This window comes from Antennarius striatus, chromosome 20 (assembly GCF_040054535.1).
Source record: "Antennarius striatus isolate MH-2024 chromosome 20, ASM4005453v1, whole genome shotgun sequence".
NCBI classification, from domain to species: domain Eukaryota; kingdom Metazoa; phylum Chordata; class Actinopteri; order Lophiiformes; family Antennariidae; genus Antennarius; species Antennarius striatus.
The window spans coordinates 18864533-18872292 of NC_090795.1; the positions used below are offsets into that span (position 1 = coordinate 18864533).

A 7760-nucleotide genomic window follows, 5' to 3' on the forward strand; every position below is an offset into this window, starting at 1 on the left:
CCTAACCTAACTCCAAATCCTAAAATCTAATCTAAACCCTGAAAGCTAACTCTAATCCATAACCATTCATTCATTCATTCATTCATTCATTCATTCATTCATTCATTCATTCATTCATTCATTCATTCATTCTTTCTTTCATTCTTCTATGCAATATATGGTAGATTAATTGAAGGGAAATTCCTCTTCTTGTCTTTTTACACATATACTAGCAGGAACCCGTGTAAACTCTACGATAAAACAATAATATCAGACTTCGTTTGTTTTCTTTTTTTTCTTTGTCGTCACAAGAAAACAGAGCGCTGTGTCCAACGAAGCCGTGACGTCTCCGAGTGTGGGACGAAGCCGTGAGGGTTCCGTGTGTGTGATGGACGAACGCCAAGACGAAGGCCGCTTCAGCGTTACGGTCCGACCATCTAGGTAGACACCGGCTTGGTGAGTTGGATCCTGGTGAATAAACATCGGGGTTCCCCACACGACAACGTGAGGTCCATCACAATCAGAAAATATAAACCGCTGTATTTGAAGACCAAACGGCTCCTCAGTGAGACACGTGGACAAACGTTAGACCGGAGCTAACTTGGCTAGCGGCCACAAGTTCAGGGGGGACGGGAGGAGACAGCCTGAAGTTTACAAGGGAGATTATTCAAATATATAGGTGGGGATACAAGCGGGAATCCGTGGAAACTCCACAATAAAATAATAATATCAGACTTCATACCAAACATATAAAACAAATGTAATGGTATTATAAACCAAGAGCACCCAACGAAGTCAAACATCACCATAGTGACGTAACGACTTTGTGTTGGCCAATCACAGATGGCGCTGGGCGGGCATTGTGAAGCCGTAGATGAATGCTAGCAGGCTACCTGGAGAAAGAAAACTAACTACTGGTGAGACTGGGAGAGGAGCTAATACTAAAGGAGCTAACGCTAAAGGAGCTAACGCTAAAGGAGCTAACGCTAAAGGAAAAGGCTCCTGTCCAAAGAGCAGGTGTTAAAGAACTGTTAGAGAAGTGATGGTTCTGTTAGTGACTACATGAACACAACTGTATGGAGTTACTAAAGAGCGTTCCATCAGCCCCCCAGGAGCATTGTGGGTAGTACATGGATTGTCCCAGTCCAAACAGAAACCATATCTGGACAGACTGTTGGTGCTAGCAGCTAGTTTCACTCACTAATGGTTGTTTCTGTGTGGTTCTGTTTGGACCCTCTGCTCTGAACATGAACATTGTTAACAGTTCTGACTCCAGATGGTGTTACCTGGAGTCCATCAGAGGTATTTCTGCTCCTAACATAGCCGACGCCTGACGCCATGTTAGTCACCTGATTCCTTGTGGCAAATGAGCCATGATTGGTTGAGCGCTTGATTGACAGGTAGTGGGTGGAGTTGGTGACAAAGTGAGACTATTTCAAGAGGGCTTATTCAAATATATAGGTGGGGAGATATTTAGACACAGGGGGCGTGTCGATGCGTCTTCTGAAATTTGAACGGAGTCGAACACGTATAGTGTATTCACCTCATTATCCTAACCCCTAACCCTAACCCTAATCTTGAACCCAAACCTAACCCTAATTTTTAAATCCTGACCCTAACCCTTCTCTTTTTTTCAGTTATTTATAGTGTATTTTTCATTTCTTTGCACATGGGCATGGGGGGGGGGGGTGACTGACAGTCTAGCCCTGCACTTACAGTCATTTCTTTAAGGGGATCCAGGCAGACTAACCCTAACCCTGATCCTAATTATAACCCTAACCCTAACTCTAACCCTAATCCTAGTCCTAACCCTAACTCTAACCTACCCTAATCCTAACCCTAACTCTAACCTACCCTAACCCTAACTCTAACCCTAACCCTAACCCCTAACCCTAACTCTAACCTACCCTAACCCTAACCCCAACCCTAACCCTAACTCTAATCTACCCTTACTGTAACCCTAACTCTAACCCTAACCCTAACCCTAACCCCTAACCCTAACTCTAACCTACCCTAACCCTAACCTTAACCCTAACTCTAATCTACCCTTACTGTAACCCTAACTCTAACCCTAACCCTAAACCTAACCCTAACCCTAACTCTAACCCTAATACTAACCCTAACCCTAACCCTAACTCTGATCCTAATCCTAACCCTAACCCCTAACCCTAACCCTAACCCTAACTCTAACCCTAATCCTAACCCTAACTCTAATCTACCCTTACTGTAACCCTAACTCTAACCCCTAACCCTAACTCTAATCTACCCTAACCCTAGCCTCAACTTTAACCTTAGTCCTAACCCTAACTCTAACCTACCCTAACCCTAACCCTAACCTTAACCCTAACTCTAATCTACCCTTACTGTAACCCTAACTCTAACCCTAACCCTAATCCTAAACCTAACCCTAACTCTAACCCTAATACTAACCCTAACCCTAACTCTAACCCTAATCCTTATCCTAACGCTAACTCTAATCTACCCTTACTGTAACCCTAACCCTAATCCTAATCCTAACCCTAACCCTAGCCCCAACCCTAACCATAGTCCTAACCCTAACTCTAATCTACCCTTACTGTAACTCTAACCCTAACCCCTAACCCTAACTCTAACCTACCCTAACCCCAACCCTAACCCTAACTCTAATCTACCCTTACTGTAACCCTAACTCTAACCCTAACCCTAACCCTAACTCTAACCTACCCTAACCCTAACCCTAACCTTAACCCTAACTCTAATCTACCCTTACTGTAACCCTAACTCTAACCCTAACCCTAATCCTAAACCTAACCCTAACTCTAACCCTAATACTAACCCTAACCCTAACTCTAACCCTAATCCTTATCCTAACGCTAACTCTAATCTACCCTTACTGTAACCCTAACCCTAACCCTAATCCTAATCCTAACCCTAACCCTAACCCTAGCCCCAACCCTAACCATAGTCCTAACCCTAACTCTAATCTACCCTTACTGTAACTCTAACCCTAACCCTAATCCTAACCCTAATCCTAACTCTGATCCTAACTCTAACCCTAACCCTAACCCTAATCCTAACCCTAACCCTAACCCTAACCCTAACCCCAACCCTTACTGTACCTAACCCTAGTCCTAACCCTAACTCTAGTCTACCCTTACTGTAACCCTAACTCTAACCCTAATCCTAATCTTAACCTTAACCCTAACCCTAATTCTAACCCTAATCCTAACCGTAACTCTAATATACCCTTACTGCAACCCTAACTCTAACCCTAATCCCAATCCTAACCCTAACCCTAATTCTAACCCTAACTCTAATCTACCCTTACTGTAACCCTAACTCTAACCCTAACCCTAACCCTAACTCTAATCTACCCTTACTGTAACCCTAACTCTAACCGTAACCCTAACCCCTAACCCTCACTCTAACCTACCCTAACCCTAACCCCAACCCTAACCCTAACTCTAATCTACCCTTACTGTAACCCTAACTCTAACTGTAACCCTAACCCCTAACCCTAACTCTAACCTAGCCTAACCCTAACCCCAACCCTAACCTTAACCCTAACTCTAATCTACCCTTACTGTAACCCTAAATCTAACCCTAACCCTAATTCTAAACCTAACCCTAACTCTAACCCTAATACTAACCCTACCCTAACTCTAACCCTAATCCTTATCCTAACCCTAACTCTAATCTAAGAACAGGACCATGGAGGATCAGAGTGGACTTTCAATATTTTCAGTGCCAACAGAGTGATATTTGAAGGTAAATGCCTCCAGGTATAGAGAAACAAACATGAGACATCAACCACCGCTTGTCTCTCTGCTCTTCCTCAGTACAGATTAAGTTAGGGTCACACATGAACAGGTAATTTTAGTCATAATATTTAAACATGCTTCCCCTGAAGGATTATTTTGGAGCTTGTCCTGATCGAATAATAAAAGCAATCAAAGAAACTTTGTTAAGGACTTTAAACATAAAAGGCTGTCACGTTACTCGAGCTAGTGTGTCACCTTTTTTCCAAAAATTCTATTTAGCTGTTGTCTTAAATGATGCGTTCTGGAAACCCTTGAAAAATGTTCTCCTCCAATTTCCACATTTTCAAATAGGATTCTCAGAGAGGTGAAATATGTAGAGGGAGGCATATTCAGGTAATAAAAGGGTGTAAATCTGTCAGATTAGTGACAAAAATGAAAGTGTGTGGGATTAAGGTAAAGCACGGATGCGGCTCCTTTTGCTTTATTACTCATGTTACATTCAAGGTCTTTTTTGGAGGATGTACGCACCTAAATGGATTAAAGTCACAATTCAGTCCATGTACAAAGCAGTCATTTAGGCATATATCCTCTCCTCTGTATCTGCGTGACTGTATGCTTTGATGCTCCACCAGCCGCCCACTGTGACTTTCTTACAGCTCCTGAATTGTCTGTTCTGTAGAGCTTTGGCTCAGACATTTGGAGGCGCATAACACTGCCATCAATTGTTCTTCTTCTAAAGGCTTTTAGGTTAGGATTCTCAGTTGGAAATGTATTGTTTTCACAGATTAAAGGAGGGTGTCCACGAGGCTTCCCTGCACAGTAGGTAAGTTTTCTCTAAGTACTTTTATGTAACAGTTTAAGCCCACTTGGGGCCAAAGTTTTTAATACTTCTTTCACTCAATTATAAGATGGTCTCCTTCTTGCATTCCATATTGGCTCATTTTCCCTAAAAGAAATAATACCAGTCGGTTTTGTTTTCCATCCACTGAGTTTTAGCATCTTGTCTCATGTTTTCTAATGCTGCTCATGACTTGAATGAACATTCAAATCTCCACCAGGAGAGGTAACCCAGTTTCTCTTCAAAACCTGAATGTCTCCAGCATGAGAACTGACTGCACTTCTGGATCATTCCAGAACAGTTGTTGTTTCAGGTGCATTTTTTGATCAGCTGAATGGAATTTTTCCAGAAATTGAATCACAAACTCAATGACTGTCGCAGTTTTAAAGAGGTAAATGGTTGCTGACAGGGTTTCATGACTTTCATGTCAAGATGGTGACTTTACCACCCACTGTAATTCACTGGCTGCTGCTCGGGTTGTTCAGCCTGATCTTGTGGAGAAATCATGAAAGACTAACTCATAAGTTTTGCCACAACACTTCAAATGCACCATTTGCATATTTACTCCCAGTGCCTAAGCTGCGGCGTTAGCAACAAGCTAACATTAGCATTATTAGCTGTCTTTTCTCCACTGCATGAGCCCAGTCTTCTGATAACCTTGTGCAGCTATCCATTGGACAGACAACACAGCAGCAATCGTCTCCACGGACACCACTGAGTTCAACATGCAGCCTGTAAATAACTGATGAATAAAACATGAGTAAAGGATTTATTAACCATCAATTAAGTCATAAACCATCAATAAAGGGTGTCCGCTTTAAAAGCTGGTCCTGAATTTCATGTAGTAGTACTTAGGGTGAAATAAGATACTGAATCCAATGTTTACATAATGCTCACATATCAGAACAGAACAATGTCATAAATACTACTAGAATGGATGCAGAGAACACACACACACACACACACACAGACACACACACACACAGACACACACACACACACACACACACACACACACACACACACACACACACACACACACACACACACACACACACACACACACACACACACACACACACACACACACCAAAGCAAGAACAGGCCTATTAAAGTGTAAAACATAAACAAAGCCCTGCCTATCGGACCCCCACACACTATAATTACTACCCCGTGCACCACGCGAGCAGATTACAGGCGTGACTTACACCTGATGCCAGAGGAAAGCACGCCATACTTTAAATATTTAATCAGCTTCTTCACCACCAAGTAAATGAGGTGCAGCAAATTTTGCAGAGGGAGGGGGGACGGGGGGCTGAACATGAGTGAGCACATATGAACACACACACACACACACACACACACACACACACACACACACACACACACACACACACACACACACACACACACACACACACACACGCCATTACCGTGTGAGTCTCCCATTTCAGATGAGAACAAACACCAGAACGTTCAGAGTGTGTGTGTTGGGTGTGTGAATGAGTGTGTGCTGAGGGATCGGGGCTGAGTGGGGGGGTGGTCCACACACCATCCAGGGGTCAAGACTCCTGGAGCCTCAGCGACGTCCAGATGCTGGCGTCAGGACACAGAGGAAACGGTCCTCCAGCTGAAGCGGATTGAGCTGAAACAGCCTCGCTTGAGCCACAGGGGAAGTGACACAATCAGGCGCTAAATCCTTGTACATTCAAGTGACCATGAAATGAACCATCCGCTGAGGTATATTTAAAAGGACACATGATCTGCTGTGAGGTGCAGATCACAGCGAGGGCCTGTCTGAGAGGGGCAACCTGACTGGGGCAGTAAATACAGAGAGACAGTGTTCTGCTCAGACTCCACCTTCACACAGAGAAGCCTGGAAGAAGCTGCTCTGACTCATGTTCTACTCCATTGTAAAGTATGTTGTGTTAAATCTGTAATTGCCAGAAAGACGAGGGAGATGAGCGTTGGATATGTGTGTGTGGAGCGGTGCTGCTCGCTGGAGGTTGTGGCAGAAAAAGGGAACTACATCAGTTTGCATCTCTGGGAACTGATGTGTGTGTTTTCATTCCAGGTGTGTTCCTGTGAATGTCCTGAAGCAAACGGGATGACATTCCCACCTGCAGACACGTCTCGTGTTGGTGTGAACGAGCCGGATGAAGGTTCTGTAGGAGTTAACCCACCAGACAAGTCGGCGCTCCAGGCGGCTCCTCAGGATTTGCTCATTTAAATTAGTGGACTTCTTTTTTCATTATAGTACATTACTGCCTCTATTCCTTGGGTAAGATATAAATAGATGGTCCATGCTACTAATTTCACATCAACAAGACTAAATTACATCTGAAGTGATTTGTTTTTATTGGGGGGGGGGCTTCAGAACAAAGAGGTGAACACATTGTTAGAGGCTTAAAGGGTGAACTACACACTGAGCAGAGAAACGTACTGGAAGAGTGCACAGGTGTCCCCCCAATGCTGGAGGGTTGGTAGATGTTGTTGGGAAGAGCCAACCAGCCACAAGCTGGTCAGCATCTGTTAGGGATTCACTTCCTTTGTGGTAAGTGTTGCAACTTGGCTCGACCCAGCTTCAGCTATTCATCATGTGATCATCACCAAGGGAACCAATGAATCCCAATGGAACCTGATTAAGGAGAGGTTTAGCAAGCGGTGTGAAGGATGAGTCTCAGTCAGCATGGATTAAAAAAGAGCAGATTCAAGGAAGGGAGCTGAGAGGTGATCTATTATCTCATTTTACATTATGTTGTTAATTATGACACAAATAAGTCAAAAACGCTTGACTCAGTTCAAATTTAAATTCTTATACAAATAGTGCCGTTTCATCACATCACAGCCGTGTGTCTCAGAAACACGTTCATGAGGCACCGCTCTGACAATTCAGGCCATTTTGTTTTAATCCCAACTGTCCCTGTTGGGATTCTGCACCCTCTAATTGCTTTCCTGTGGACCGTTCATCACACCAGGACCGTGGTTACCCCGGGAAAAAACTGTAGTCATGACAAATAAACTATCACCATCAGTCTGGTGTTAATAAAAGGTCAGAGTCGAAGCTTTCCGTGCTGTTTCACACCCTGATTAAATTAAAACATGTCAGCAGCCTGACGGTGAGAACTAACCATGTGTAATGGACAAAAACAAAGGGAAGGCTTTACATCATGAGTTTCCCCCACCCTTGGTAATGGAGGGGA

General features: G+C 43.7%; 1 long non-coding RNA gene across 1 annotated transcript; it reads left to right on the top strand.

Moving 5' to 3' along the window:
- The first annotated feature begins 297 nt into the window (after positions 1 to 297).
- On the top strand, positions 298 to 7170 carry LOC137587930 (uncharacterized). The gene is made up of 3 exons (XR_011033985.1): positions 298 to 435; positions 4504 to 4542; positions 6632 to 7170. It is a non-coding gene; the product is annotated as an uncharacterized lncRNA (long non-coding RNA).
- The last annotated feature ends 590 nt before the right edge of the window (positions 7171 to 7760 follow it).